This window comes from Rattus rattus, chromosome 11, assembly GCF_011064425.1.
Source record: "Rattus rattus isolate New Zealand chromosome 11, Rrattus_CSIRO_v1, whole genome shotgun sequence".
NCBI classification, from domain to species: domain Eukaryota; kingdom Metazoa; phylum Chordata; class Mammalia; order Rodentia; family Muridae; genus Rattus; species Rattus rattus.
Window position 1 is genome coordinate 38085906 of NC_046164.1, and position 16893 is coordinate 38102798.

General features: G+C 36.9%; 1 protein-coding gene across 1 annotated transcript in view; it reads right to left on the reverse strand.

Annotated features, from left to right (window-relative positions):
- The window catches only part of Adgrl3 (adhesion G protein-coupled receptor L3), a 492285-nt gene that overhangs the window by 12099 nt on the left and 463293 nt on the right, over nt 1-16893 (reverse strand). The gene's annotated exons all lie outside the window — the stretch shown is intronic.

Below are 16893 nucleotides of genomic sequence, written 5' to 3' on the forward strand. Positions count from 1 at the left end.
TTGAAATAACTGTGTTCAAGCCACCGTTATTTTACTTAATCATGACCCCGCAACATCGGTGTAATGAGGGTGGACACTTATACGTGCCAAAGAGCAGCTCTAAAATGCTTCCTTTTAAATGAAAAAGTAAAGAAAAAAAAAGAGAGGGAGAAGGAAAGGGAGAGGAAGAAGAAGAAGAGGGAAAGGAAGGAGACTTCATAAGGAAAGAAAAAAAATGTTATATGCTTGGGTAAGACCCGAGATAAGAACAAATCTATTCATGAATTCTAGAAGAAGAAAACTGTTCATTCAGTTCTGTCTTACCACTGTGCATAAAGGAAATATGTTGAAAAAGCATAATTTGTGGCTGGAAGACATGAACATTTTCCATTAACAGCAACTTGCTGCATCAGAAACTCTAGTTTTAGGGTGTCCATGCTAACATCAGACTGACAGCTTCTTGCAAGTAAGAGATAACCAGTTACATAGGCAAAATAGTTTCTGATTGAGAAATATTGAGATGCCAAATCTTTTTGAGTTCAGACTCCATTTTAAACAACCTGAACTAAGTTTGAATTCAAGTAAACAAACAGGCTGGTACCTAGCATTAGTCGCCATGTTGTCCCCAACAAAACCTGAGCCCAGCTCTAGTCTCTAGGCTAATCCCCCAAAAGACCAGTGTTTCCAGGTCACACGCTCAACAAGGCCAGTGTTTCCAGATTATTCCCCCAATAAACCACATAACAAGCCCACCCCTTGTTTAACAACCACCAATGCAGAGGGCAGCAGAAATTGAGTTTATGATATGACTCCCAGCACCAGCCAATTATGTTAAAGGCCACAGTAGCTTTCCAAGTAGATGCTTGCATACATGCTCCCTGCTTGCTGCTTACTATAAAGACTTGCCCTCATTGACATTCGGGGCTCCCGGCCACCACAATCAACCTGCATGATGGAGGTGTATTGGGGGTGGGGTCGGGTGGGGGTAGCTTGAATAGAGTAAGACCCTGCTGTTAGTTGCATCAGATTGGCTCCTGTCTGTTTTTCTGGGGATCACTAATATTTCCCTGGCACTGCAATATTATTGATACTAGAGAGTTTGCATGAGACATTTGGGATTCTCCTTATCTCTGTTACTGTCCAAGATCTCTTCATGAGGAAAAAGTCATGTAGACTTCTGAGTGGATTTGTGTAAGGTTCATTACAAAGGAGATTAGAGAATATGAATAGTAGCTACAAACAGACAGATAAACAAATAATAAAACACAAAAAAGAAAAAAAGTAGGTCAGTCCTTCCTTTTCCTCTTTAATTATATCTCCTTCACCTAGTAAAGCATTGTTACAGGCATTTTATTAAATGCTTGTAAAATAACCGTTAATAATTATTTAGTTAAGCTATTCCTATGTAGCAATGATTACGTATTTATTAGTTCATCCACTCTAATGGTGTACTGTAAGTTAATATGTAGTAGTAAATAAGTATCTAATGGGATAATTAAATCTCAACGGGAATATAATTGCTGAGTAGCATTCTAAAACTCTGGAGACATCTGAGCTGCAGCTCATTTAATTAAAGGAATCTTATTCTGTGCATACTCAGTCTGTGGTCCCTCTCAGAAGCACGCTCTTTCCAACACCTATTTTCTGTTAAAGCCACATCAGGGTTTATTTGTAGCACAATGTGCTTTGTTACAATAGTCGTGAGAGTTATAATCCTTGTAAGCACTCTCTGCTTTGGAGAGCATTTTCAAACACTTTGGACATACGACTACGTAAGCCCCAAGTGTGACTTAATCTTTAGTATTTTAGGTTGTACCTAAAGCTGATGCTTTTTTGAGAAAAGTTAGAGTGTATGTTGATTTTGCATTCTGCTTGCTTTCATGGCAAATACTGGCAATGCAAAGGGTTAATCATGCGGTTTATTTTCAAAACGTTACAATATGAAAATTATGTGGCTGTTTTAATATAAAGCATATACACATTGATATTATCTTCTCATTTTGACTCCATATATCCAAAATTAGATATGGAAATCTAGTATGCATTTAATCAATGATTTTCAACTGAATTTTTAACTTGGAAAATTTCAATCTTATTTGTAATTAAATCACAATTAACCTTTAATTATTCCAATTGAAGACTGGTATGATTTTCTTATGAGGGTCACCCCTGTAGCTCATTTTAAATTAAATCTGCCAGAAACAAGAAGTAATTTTTCCTGGTATATGTCCAAGTCTGTCTCAGACTTAGACTTCTAAAATTTTTAATGAGACCATTCAATTCAGGTTTTTATTTGTATGCAGCTTGTAGTATTACTGGAAACACTTCAAAAGAAAAATAGAAAATTCACCCTTCATCAAGAAAACTTCTCTTTGCAACAAACAAAAATAAGTTATAGAAAAATTATAACCAATCAAAATGCCGAGTTATGGAGTTGAGTCACAATGGATACACCACACACACACACACACACACACACACACACACACACACACACACACACACACACTCCCACACCTAAGACTCAAGTAACACTGCAGAAAAGGGGATAGAAAGATTTGAGAACTGGAGAATCAGGGAGCTTGTTGTGAAATTGTGTTTCCTAGTAATAATGTCAGAAGCTACACTCAGAAAGTCTTAACATGGCTGACAAAATGTGAGCTGAACATGGAAGATAACAATAGACATACCAAAGAGAACCTGGGTTGGGGTTGGGTGTTCATGAGGGGTCAGCCTTACACAAAGAACTGTAGACGACTGTGAAATGCTGAGAGAGGGAGAAATAGTCTCTCCAGGGAGGGGAAGGAGAATTCATGTAAATATATTATCTCAAATGTTAAAGAGAGAAATAAATTTAAGAAGAGAAAAATCAAAGTGAGGGGCAGTTCATTTGTTTATCCAGAAAACCCCATTCGGTTTTTCCCTTTTGGACAACGCTAATAATGCTAATGTTTACAACTAGTCTCAACCTGCTTGTGGTGAGACCAGTAGATGCCTTACCCCTTTGGGACTCTTTTGCTAATCATGTAGCTTTGTAAAAAAAAAAAAAAAAAGTATCAATTTCTGGACTCACCTGTGTGGGAGACTCTGTTGTATTGTCCTTACTTAGTTCTCTTGAAAATTTTGTGACATTGTGGAAAAGGCTAGAAGGCCATGTGTTGGTATGTGCGCTCATGTTTGTGTATCAGTGGGTACACGTAAGTGTAGGTGTACGCACTCATGTGTGTGCACGCTTGGGTATGTGTGTATGCACATTCCCATGCTTGAAGAGAAGATCAACAGTCCATAGGTAAACAAGGAGCTTGGGTGCAAAGTGAATTATACTTTGCCAATGTTATGTAGAAGATAGTTTCTGTCGGAAGGCGCCATCCTCGTCTCCCTCACTGCTCTGTTCATCAGCCGTGTACCTTTGTGGTGTGCAGCCCTTGGCTCCATGCCCCGAGGCTTGGTGAGAACAAGGGTTTTTCTGGAATCCCTCACTAATCCCGGATTAATCCTACCTGCATTTTCATCTCTACCCTTTCTTGTGCAAAAGGGTTTTGATCAAAGCCAATTAAATTATCTTTTCAAGGACACATAAGGATAGCGTTTCTGCACTGGAAAAAAAAATTAAAGTTACAGAGCTAATTCAGTCGTTAGGAATAAGAGAGCTGCAAGCAGAAGGCCTAGAACACTCGGGTCTGAGTTTTGATTGCTTTCCATTTGGACTAATTAGGAAGAAATGGAAAAGAACAGCCAACCAAGAAAGTGTGTAGCTTTGGAATGTGGAATGCAATGAGAGCTTAACTGCTGCTTCGGAACATTTCACTGCTGAGAAAGTAATACATCTGAGTGACGGTGAACAAGGAGTTAAACTCAGAGGTGACATGGCTTACATTTGAAAGAGACCCTTTCCACGTCTCATGTTTCAGATTGGACTCAGCAAGTTGCCCAGTTATAAGAACAAACCAATACTGTTTTTCCAGGCTCTTGGCCATGCATTACCTGATAAACCATCACTGCTTTAATGGGAGAAATGATGGAAACCTAGGAGGAGCTGATGATTCTATACTCCCCCTGAGAAAACTGGCCAAGGGAAAGATACAAGAACCAAGCATGATGAATTTGAATTTTTCCTTATAATTTGTCCAAAACAAAGGCTGTGGGGAAGAGTCCTCCAGTGTTCTTACAGAGCTATTTGATTAAGAGTCTTAACCTGCATAAAAGTATGAGTTTGTCAACAAGATCAAAGTGTCCTGTTACATCCATATGCAAAAGGTATGATTCTTCGCGTGTATTTGTGTGCTAGGCTCTGTTCTCAGATGCCTTCTCCTCCAGTGGATTTGGTCTGTCTTATGCCAGTAACTCCATTCAGTAGATTTTATTGCTATTCCAACTTTAGGAGCAAGGAAGCCAAAGTACAGAAAGAGACTTGGTCAAAATCAAGCAACTGGAAAGTGAGGAAAACTGGATTTTCATCCAGGCAGTCCAGACTCTACATCTATATATTTCACTGCCATAAAACACTCTCTCAGTAAGAAAACAAAAGGTTATCACAGGGAAGAAACAGAAATAAAACATAAAGAGGAACAACCTTTTCTGTGTATGTTATCCCAAATCCCTGCTAACACTACTCTAAACTTTTTCCTTCCTGACTGCGTGAACAAATTCCACCGATTCCATTAAAGAATTTATAATTCGATTAGTTACCTTTTCACATGTTGAGCTGTGTTCTAGCACTTTAAACCAGAGAGAAATACTTGAAATACTCCAATGAGAGGAGAAACTAACCTGCACAGGCCGAGGCATTCATGTAAGCCACTGCAGCTAGGAGTTTGCTGTACTATGGTGGTTGTTACTCTAACAAGTGTCTAACAGAAACAGTTTAAAGAAGGAGGATTTGCATCATGGTTTCAAAGGATCCAGGTAACCTTCAGTTAGATTCATTGTTTTGTCTGAGAAGGGGAACACGATTATCAGGGATTCCTGGCCAAGACTGCTTACCTCCGGGTGTTTGAGAAGCAGAGTACAAGAAAGAGGAGCTGAGGAAAAGTATAGATCCCAATCACATGCCCCTAGTGTTTCTGCCAAGAAGGCCACACTTTCAAAAGATCCCCGTATCACCTTAAAAGCACACGCAGCAGTGACCTGTCAGTGGATTAACCCATTGATTAGGTCAGAGTTCTCTTTTAATCAGTTCTCAACGTCTCACCAAGCCTTTTAGAGCAAGGGTTTTGTATCTAAAACAAAACACAAGGAAAAGAATGTGTTCTTGCAGAGAGAAGCCTAACACAACTGTCATCTGAGAGGTTTCATCTAGCAGCTGATGAAAACAGATGCAGAGACCCACAGCCAAACATCAGGCAGAGCTCAGGGAGTCCTGTGGAAGAGAGTTGGGGAAAGGTTGAGGGATCCAGGGGGATCAAGGATATCATAAGAATACCTAAAAGCCAACTAACCTGGGCCCATGGGACCTCACAGAGACTGGACTGCCAACCAAAGAGCATGCGTAGACTGGACCTAGAACCCTTACAGATACATAGTAAATGTGCAGCTTGGTCATCATCTGGATCCCCCAAACTCTGGATCCATCGGGGACCTGTCTCTGATTTGGACTCTCTTGCCTGCCTTTGAATGCCTTTACCCTCTCTGGCCAGCCTCAGTGATATAGCACGTTCTTAGTCCTGATTAGACTAGATGTGCCAGGGTGGGTTAGTACCAAGGGGTGGGCTTTTCCTTCTCTGAGGAGAACAGGAGGTTGAACGGGTGAAAGGGGTGGGAAGAGAGGAGGGTAAGGGTCTGTGGTTGGGATATAAGGTGAATAAATAAGTGAAAAAAATACCAACTACATTAAAAAGAAAAAAATACATAGTGATTGAGAAATCCTGACAGAAATTAGCTCCTCTTGAATCAGACACCTGACCTCTGTGGACTTTGGTTTAGAGATGTAACAAGACAGGATTAAGTGATTAAGTGTATTGTTTGGAGATCTGCGACTCTGTGCATTTTCACTTTACACACACACACACACACACACACACACAAACACACACACCAAGCAGAAGCAGTAAATACTGATGAGATAACATGAGTTCTGGAGGACTCAGGAACACAAGACCTGCCGAGATAAAAACTGAGTAACGACTGAGTGAGATTCATGGGTAGAAAAAGACTAAAATGCAGAAGAGATCCTGTATGCAATGAGATCAGGCAGTGCTTACTCTGAACCTGGGAGTGAGTTCAGGAAATGGTCATAGAGGAAATGACCAGATAGAGGAGAGGGGAGCTTTGCTATATCTCCCAGTGTACGGGATTGTTGGGAGGGGCATAATACGAGGTGGACCGGGAGGGGAACACCAATATAGAAGGGGAGGGGGTGGGGTTAGGGGGATGAGGGCCTGGAAACTGGGAAAGGGAATAACATTTGAAATGTAAATAAGAAATACCCTCTTTAAAAAAATGGAAGAAAACAAAGAAAAAAAATTTACTCAAAAATTAATATAAGACTTGTGAAAGAAGGAAAGAGAATTATGCAAAAATTATACTTAAGCTATTTTCTATACAACTGATAGAAAAAGTTACATAAGGATATAACTAAACCAGAATTTTTAATATTCTAGTCTTTTAAGTGATGAATGTCAGGGTTTTCTTTATCAACAATACATGCATCACTGATGATAAATATTTGACGTGAACTGGTTATTTCCCAATAGTGGTTTTTTTTCCCCTCAAGTTAGTAAGTATAAATAATCCATGAGGATAAACTTCCATAGACTAAACTAAATAGGTGTTGTCAATTGGTCACATGTTGTCATGGAAACGAGAAACTATTTTCTACCCAAATTATTGATGGAAGGTATATGTTAAATGCCCCAATATTTTAGATGTATCAGTTCTATGTGTTCTTGATAAAAAAATAATAGGAAGAGGATACCAAAGAATACTAGTAGTCATGAGAACCCATCAAGAAGAGAGTTTTCCTTCTAATAATGAGTGTTGGTTACTTCTTTGTAACTTTTCATGGGGTCTTTTTTGGGGGGATGTTTTTCTGAGACAAGGTTTCTCTATGTAGGCTTTGATGCCCTGAATTTCTTTCTGTAGACCAGGCTGGCCTCAAACTCAGAAATCTGTCTGCCTCTGCCTCCTGAGAGCGGAGACTAAAGAACTATGCCTCCACTGTCCACTGTCCACCATCCACTAAGCCATTCCTATTTTAAAAAATATTAACATTTTTTAAACATTTGCTGAAACAATCTAAATTAATAGAAACTGAATGCCCCTCAGAAATAAAATGTTAGGAAGGGCATTTCACAGATCTGGGAGTGTTACTTACTAGATTCTAAGTGTTCTGACTGTGAAAATTGAACTTTATTGAATCAGTTGCCTCATTCTTTCGAGTTACAAATAGGTCGTATTTAAAGAGCAGGGGCTTTGGATAGCTGTGCTAGACATCAAGTCACTGTGCATAAGTCAATCATATTTAAAGGGGGAGGTTTTTTGTATGTAAATAATATCTTATGTGTGCCTGGAAATTTGCCTGTCCCCAAATTAGTAGCGCACCTCTTCTTATTTTGGGGCTCTCCTGCTGTTCCCTTTAGCAGTGATGGAAATGGCCTAATGAGAAAAGATATTTTACTTTATGACAAAGATGGTTTAAACCAATGATTTAAGAAACTATCATTTTTACAAATTCAGTGACCACTATATTATATACACTCACGTTGGTGAGTTCTGTTCTGATTTTTGGACACATCTCTTCTGTTTAATTCCTTAAAGACTTAAGACTATTTAAGCATACATAATGCAAACGCTGACGTTTCTTATGGAGTTAAATTTTATGATTCTCACCCTGAGCTAAACAGTATGTCGATGTGTGTGTGTGTGTGTGAGTGTGTGTGTGTGTGTGTGTGTATGTGTGCTGAATTTTACTATTTGATACTCCCAAGGCGTTCTGATTGACTAAGGTGATTCTCGCGAATGGAACACTGGGAAATAACGTGCAGGTGACCCTGATGGCATAAAACAGTGAGCCAAGTTCAACATCGTTCAAAAATAAGTAAATAAAATGTAAAACTGAATCGCTAATACTCTACTCTTTATAAGGTCATTAGTAGTCTTGACATTTCCTACTTACATATTACATCTATTCAAATTTTAATTTTCAAATAACAGCATTCATTTTTGAAACTTTGTCAGTTTCTCTACACACCAGTCTCACTTGTAAGGTATGCTTATGGTTTTACTAGATTATAGCGAAAGCATAAGAAGTTATACTTAAAATTTTAAAAAAAAGTAAAAGACTACCTTTAGAAGCAAAAGATTTACTTTTTACTAAGGCTATGTCTTCTTGGTTTTCTTCTTTTTCCTATTAAAGGATTAGATTTTTTTAATCAGTTACAGTGGAATTATGAAAATTAATATTATGCTCTATTCTCAAGGCTGCAAAAATGAATCATCTTGAAGAAATACAGTATTCGAGGCAATGAATGTATATTCAAGCACACTTTATATTTTTCCTCAACAGTTGTAAAGATGTTATTTTGGGAGATTTGACTTAATTGGTAGAATTAAAGCTGCATATAAATAGCATAGACATGTAATGTTTCAATTGCTATCAGCAAGAGTATAAAAATGAAGACAGGTGTGGTAATATGAAAATTCACACATGAATTTTACGTTTGAAGAGTGGGTTACCTCAAAGATCACTTTTATTGCGTGAGTTGGAGAATTCAGGTACTCTTGGCTTTCTTGAATTCCATGCTACAATTAATACACTTAATACTTTGAAACACTTAATTGGTCTCCCAAAATATGGCCATAATATTTTGTTTAATTTTTGTGTAAGAGTTTAAAAACAATTGATGTTTCTGAAATCTCTTGGTAAAACATTTTATCTAGGAATAAAGGCTGGATGAAATCTCTTTGAATTAGAGAAAAGCTATTAGTGCCGACTGTATTAAACTTTTTACTCCTAAAAGGTCTTTTTCATAATAAACATTTCAGCATTATATTATTTTGACAAAACTAAAAATAATAATAATGTTTGTTATTATTATTATAGTTTTAAATCTTTATTTTTAAAAGTGCAAATGATTTTACTTTCTAGGCATTCTTTGATTTTACAATTTTGTTCCACACTTTACAAATAAAGAAAAGCCCAGCAAGTCTGTCGGGCTGCACATTATATGATTCCCTGACTTATGTTCAAACTAGTTTGTTTATCTTTATTAGTTATATTCGCTATAGCTTAAATAAACATTAATAGGAATAACATTTAGCTAAACCTTTTCTCATAATGTGTAATTACTACATATATATAAAGTCAATTACATATGCAGTCTTCTCATCTCTGTATATGTTGGGATCTTTTTAGGATGTTACAGTGGATTTTAAAAAAAATCAGTACATGAAAAATACTTTAATATAAGATGGTGAGATATTTGCATGTAAGTGAAACGTATCTTTCAGTACACTTGTAATAGTTTCTAGTTTATTTGTAGTATCTAGCACATGTGAATGATATAAATCAGAATGCAATGTTGTTTAGGGAAAATGGCAAGGAAAATGTCTCTATACGTTCATGGCACACTAGCAAACATTTTTCATCTGCAGCTGGTTTGATCCACAGGGCATAGAGCCTGCATGCAGTTGGTGGCCATCTTTATGTGCAACACACACACACACACACACACACACACACACACACGCACGTGCTATATGTATATCTACATCTACATCTACATTTACGTGGTGATCATATATCTCATGCATAGGATACACATTTAATTGTATATAGTCTCCAACTTTCTCATGCCAAATTTATACCTTAATTCTTATAGAGGCAGAGTGAGCACTTTCCCTTTGGTACTACTGCAGTGATATATCCTGCATTTATTTTCAACCATTGACCTCTGTGCAAAATTTAGCAAGATCTAGAAACGTTGTCTGCAATATATTTCCAAGTATATAAATGCAGCTACTTTTGAGGGAGGAAGAAAATCTATACCATACAGGAGACAGACAAAGTGCAACACTCTTGGTACTAACTCGAGTAGCCCCAGAGCATATGCCTGCAATTTAGAACCTCACACCTACTTATGAACTCGATCATTTCAAGCATACATTGAAAAGATCACCACCTGAATTTTATGCATTTTACAAAGGAAAGACACCTTATGGAGAATAGACTGCTTTCTTTGGCTTCCATTTTTGTAACCAAATGGGCATTTGATATTAGAAATTAGGAAGCTCTACTTAAGAAAAATTCTGGGGGTTGGGGATTTAGCTCAGTGGTAGAGCGCTTGCCTAGGAAGCGCAAGGCCCTGGGTTCGGTCCCCAGCTCTGAAAAAAAGAACCAAAAAAAAAAAAAAAAAAAAGAAAGAAAGAAAAAGAAAAGTTACGGTTATAAACATTCCACTCAATTTTTCTGTCTTTACCAAAAAATTGGAAGCCAGCACTTGGGAGACCCTTTGATAACGTTGTTTCTTGTAGATTAGAAAGCCAATTACTATTAAAGGAGTACTGCCCAACATTTCTCTAACATACATTACTTATAAACAAAAATGCCAAGTAGTTCACTGTGAGTTCTACGAATCATTCAGTTGCCTATATATCATTCTTTAGTGTCCTTGAGGATTTCTGGGTCAAAGAATCTTAGGAAGCAGAATGATATACAGGGAGCACAGTCCCTGACATCTTATAGTTAAAAAAGAATTCTGTTTAGTTTCACATCTTCTCCATAGTTTTAAACAAAGAACCATTTTTTTGTCATCAGACAAATCCTGCTGAGTGAAGATCTAAATGCTGCATTACGGTGCTAAAAATAACAGTTTGCAAGGTTATTCAGGAAATACCGAACTCTGAAAATGTGTGCCTACAAATATGAAGAAACACCCATTAGAGTGGAGCCTCGGTCTGATTTAAAATCATACTGGTATGATCTCACTAGCCATTAGGGGCAAGAAGCTATGATAATCAACAGGCACACATGTTCAACTTAGAATTATCTTAGAATTCACTTAACTCCCTGGGTGATATTTGTGTAGAACTTCACATGACATGAGAATCACATCATTGATATTTAGAGATGGGGAGCACTATTCTTAAAACTGGGTTCACAGGTGAGTGATAGAATCCGACATCAAAGCAGGCTTGTCCGAGGCTTCGTCAGTGAATACAGAGATGGAAAGATACCTCGCTTGACTCTTGTTCTCGCTGGCTTATGTCTCTCCCGCATACACTGTTTCCAGCAGCCTTCCACATATGGACTTCTCTATCAGTGAAATGGGTTTTGAAAATCCTTGAGATATTATTCAATATTTCTCTTAAGTGCCTTTTCCCCTCTTATTAGAATGAAAAGAGGTGGGTTAATTCCTTTGTGCATGATCGTTTATCTGATGTAGCATAATAACTTAAAGATAACTCAAAATCCCTGACGCCACAGAATGGTAATCATATAATATCTATCATGTCATCCAAAGTATTGACTAAACCATATGCACCCTTATTTCAAAGAACAGCATGTAGCAGCTCAAAGCTTGGAAAAATCTTCTTTGGCCAAAGGGCCCATGGGTGTCTGTCGTGATTCTGTTTGCATGAGGGAAATTAAGACGACACAAACAATATAAGACTAAATTTCATTATATGTATATACATATAATATAATATATATATGTATATATATATATTTATCAAGTTTCAAGGTCAGAAAGTAAATGAATTAAACGCATTGTAGGTGACAAATGCCTGACAGACACTTCAAACAGTAACTTTTAAAACCAAAGAAAAACAAGTCCCCCATGTTACAATAAGTCTGTGAGGGGAGGTTGGCAGAGTTGAAGCACGAGAGGCACAGGAACTACATTTTTAGCTATTATCCTATACCATAAAATACCACCTCAAAACCAAAGCTTCCGGAGTCCCATATGACAACAGTAACTACGCCACTGGTTGTTTACTGACGTTTTATTGAGTTTTGTAGCTCATGATTTTACACGTGATTGTACAAAGCATAGCTTTTTAAAAGGATAAAAGGATTGTACAAGAGGGTAGTGGGGGTCGAGTACCTTGAAATTTATCGGTGTGTATGGCCAGAATGGTGTTATATGTGAATATAGAATTCTATGAGACCAATGTTGCAATAGCTATATATTTGCTTCTGAAAGTGATTTTTCATATCAGTGAGGAGTAGCTCCATCAGTTGTTAGTCTTCAAAATAAGCTATTTTTAACAGACTTACATTATGAATTAAATGTGAATCTTTGTCAAGAAGAAATACAATATGGAAACCTTTCTCAGTTGTCTGTCCTATTCCAAAGTGTTTAGAAAAGCCAAGGGAGAAAAAAAATCTGGTTCTACTGTTTTTTTGAATTTATAGTTTACAGGAAGTATCAGATGTTAGAATATTGACACCAGTGTTAGAATACATAGATGACGGAGACATATCTACAAAGCACACGCACACACACACAGCTGTCTACAGTTCTGCAGGACACCACAATTTTTTATGATTCAGGATGGAATAGGATATCTTTACTTTCCACTGGTGTGTGAAAGCCAGCATTCAGTGATTTTCTTTGTCCTTTGTGACTCAAAATGTCAATCAAACCATCAGCCATTAGGACAGTTGAAAGTTGAGGCATTGAAAGCAAGACTGTATAATGATCAGCTTTCAGCATTAAGGCCACACTGTTATAGCCATTGTGCCCCAACTCTGAAGAACCACACTGCTCCCCTGTGTCATGATTCTCTAGGTCCATGAGACGTCTTTTGAAGTCAATCAATAAGGGTGGCAATATTATTGTGCCTGTTTCAAACATCAGTGGGAACAAAGCAATTTTTAAGGTTGACACCATTACCTTGTCATCTGTATGCAGTTAAGAAGCTATCTCTGATTCACGTAGTAAGAATTCTCCAGTGTTGGGCCAGTAAAACAAATCTAAATTCCTCTGTTAATTAGATTTTTTTTTGCACCTTCCTCCTTAGCTCAAAGGGAGCACTTCGATATAAAACTATTGGGTTCTCAAGAAGCACTGGGAATCCATTCTGATGCGTTGTATTGTCAAGTATTTCAATAGTCTAGAATATGTACAGTTCTTTGCAGAATTGTGGGAAGTGACTACCGTGATCGACAACTGTCAGCATGGTGGTAATTTGATAAGTCAACAATATTCACGTATAGATATATAGGTGTGTATATATGTGCCTGGCTATTTTGTCATAAGACTATAGGTTGTTAATTATTTTGCACAATGCATGTACTTCTAATATCAATTTTACTAGAGAGGTTCATAATAAAGCTGTAAAAATCACAAAGCTACGGGTTGCATTAAGTGTGTAAGTACTCAATAGTCAGGAGATCAGAGGGTGAAGGTGAACTGATGAGAAATACATTTTAGAGACACTTAGGTAGTATTAAAATTTCTGTGCAACAAGAGCTAACCACGTGAGAAATATCAAAAAAAAAAAAGGCTAAAAGCATGTTGTATTTTCTGTGGTTTTAGAATGATGAAAATGTACGAATTTACATTTTTTTCTTAACACATCAGAAGTATTGGGCACAACAGCTTTTTAATCATTATAAGCAATTTCACCCCTTCCCCTGAAACCTTTCCTTTAAAATGCTAATGTAAGTATTGTGTATTTGGGAAAACTTTGCCAAACAGGTTCTGATTGGAACTGTTCGGACCACAGTTAAAACTCCTAGCTGATTAAAAGAAGGTGGTGTCCGTGAGCTGTTTCTTAATCGTCACATAAATCAGTCCCCAATTCCTTTTATCATGTTCTCCAGTGGCAGGGAAATTACAAATGAAGAAAAATATAGTCAACATACTGGTAAGACAGGTAAAGGTTCAAAAACATATTTGGAATTGAGGCATTTTTAATAACAACTTAAAAGTGCTAGAGGCAAACTGATGATTATAATTTTTTTAGAAGACTATAATAATTACTTAAAATGAGAATATACAAAACTAACTCCCTGGCTAATTGTAAAAAAGTTACTTCCTCTCAAATCTTATTAAAAATTAGACTGTTCAAACACATATACAGGTGACAATTTAAAGACCATTTTCCTTTTTAAAGCAAGCATGACGTCATCAAGGTAAATGGATGCCTTGGATAAATGTCCCCTATGGCTTAACCAGGACACAAACAACTATACCAACTATCAACACTTTTAGATTATAAATGAAAGTTCAGATGTCTAAAAACATGTTTTTCAGATGGTTTAAAACAGACAAATTTCCTGATTACAAAACCGAGTTTAGTCTTTGGACTCTATTTTATGAACTCTTAAAAAAATTTTTTTTTACATAGAATTCATTTATATAAAAATGTTTCCAAAACCTGTTTTTCTATGTATTTGTGTCCCTTCTGTCTTCTTTCTAAAATTTGACATGGAAAGATCTAATATATAGATTCTAATTAGGAATGCATAGTAATTGTTTATGTGAAAGATTATGACATATTAAAAATAAACAATTAAATATTTGTATTCTGGCCTATAATATACTGGGAAGTTTGTACATAGAATTTCATATCAATTACTTGTCTTGGAGTAAAGCACTACGGCTAATGTACCAATTCCTATCAGATAAGAATTTCAGATTATTTTTGACTCTTTAAGTTGATATTCATTTATGTTAAAGTGACTTTTGTTTGTTTGTTGTTTTTATTGTTTTTTTTTTGTTTTCCTCCAAAATATGTTAAGTACTGGAGTTTGATACAGTGTTAATGAACAACTTTAAAAACTAAAGACTTTCATTCCTATGGCATAGATACAATTCCGCTAACAACTGTTTGTTAGACAAAAGCTTTTCCCCCTTTCCTACAAAACTACAGTTACTTCCAAACATGTTTTTAAAGTTATCATTAACGTCAGTGGATTCATCACACTGTCAACACTGAAGATTCAAAGCCCAGATTTGGGTTGGGGATTTAGCTCAGTGGTAGAGCACTTGCCTAGCAAGCTCAAGGCCCTGGGTTCGGTCCTCAGCTCCGATTTAAAAAAAAACAAAAAAATTCAAAGCCCAAATTTTTAAAAGATATTTTTAGTGCATCAATTTTTTAAATTGTATAGGTGGTCTTAAAAACAGCATTTCATAAACTATGATTTAATTTAGAACCACCATGGGCCTTCTTTAATAAGAAATTATGATTAACTTAATTAGCTGCCTTTGCTTTGGCTGCTTATTTTTATTTTAATATAGTTATAATTGTTCTCAGGCCAATTCATTTTACTCACTAAGATTATTCTAGCACAGGGCTTGGACATTTATCTCCCATATGTTCACATTTACTGTGTTAAAAACAAAGAGGGATGTTCACACAATTTAACTGAATTCCAACCAATTTTCTGCTTTGAATTTCTATTTACTTATAAATATTATCAATTAGCATCATTGGCTATGCAACAAGCCATCAATACAAGAATCGATTACACCTGAGGTCCTTAAGTTAGTGCCCTGACAAATTATCTCATTACTTAAGACCTCAAAGAGGTAAAAACTTCAAGCGTAAAATATTACAAAAATATTATTTACTAGAAAGCAATAATTGGCTTGTTTCATTTACATGACTCTCTCTCTCTCAGTGGGCTGAATAATGTGCTATGTATGTACACTGAGTCTGTTTGGTAGAAATTTACTTCCGGTAAAATATGCAAATAAGCACATCAACGAATGCGGCCCTGTACTGAAGACTTAGAATCAACCAAAGGTTCTAGAAAGAAGAAAAAGTTATTAGCATTAATGGGTCAGTGGCTTTGCATGAAATGTCGGGTGGAAGCGAGGGTCAGGAACTAATGTAGGTGGAATAATCAGGACTAAATGAATATACACATTTCTACTGAAATGAGACACAGTCACATACGTTACCTACGGTTTCTTCTGTTTAATTAGAGTCGCATAGCAAAGGTTTTTCAAGGTGAGGAGAACATTCTGCTGTTGCATAGTATAAAATCTCCCTGCATATTGATTCTACTAATTGTCCTTTTAAATGATGTTGGTCTGATTCCCACAGGATTAACTCTCTGACGCACGGCAGTTATGATGTATGAGAGGAGAGGTCGCCAATGGCCCTTTCATCTTGATGCAAGAGCAATGTTAGCGCACAGTAGGCAGAGGCCTTGGATACCAGTTGATGTATTCAAGTGATCTTTGTTCAGCTTGTTCCCGGTAGAAATGGGAAGGCTACCTCTTTCAAGTTCTGGATAACGAAACACACAGCACCACACAGGAAAGTAGTAATGCCAGACGACTGAAGAGCTGGACTGAAGTAGGGTCGCCACTGTCGCATGAAACGGCCTTTTACTGATATTGCTTTCCTTTGGGATAGTATCTTTTTAAATCAAGCACAAGTGTTAGCACTCCACAAACAATAGCCTTATTTCTGAGGCTGACTTAGGTTTGCTCACTGAGGGAATTTTTTTTTATAGGTATCGGGTGGGTTATCGGTAATGTGGGGAATATTCCCAAACCATGTCGTGAGAAAATTAATTACTTCTAATGCTTATGTTTCTCTTCCAAATTAAAATGTTTATGGATTTCAAGAAAACATTGCCATCATCTGGCTAAAATGAAATGATCCATGGATTCTTTTGAAATGACTTTCAGATTAATGGGTGCTCTGGCCCGGCACAACTTCCTCTACCACAGACTTTACAGTGTCTATGGAAGACTGGCTGGTCACACTCTCAACGCCTCTCACCTTGATTTAAGATATCATTTAGAGATAGCTAGTGCGTGGGCTTTTTGTAAAGTAAGCCCAAGGATATAAGGGAAAATATACTTTGGCAAGTTCGTTTGCGCTTTATTCTACGCGGGGCTCCTTGATCTGACACATTGGTAGTGTAGGAATAGAAAGATCTACAAAGTTCTTTTGAAGGAATTCTTTTTGTCCTTCACCAGTACCCATACATTGAAGAAGACGAAAACA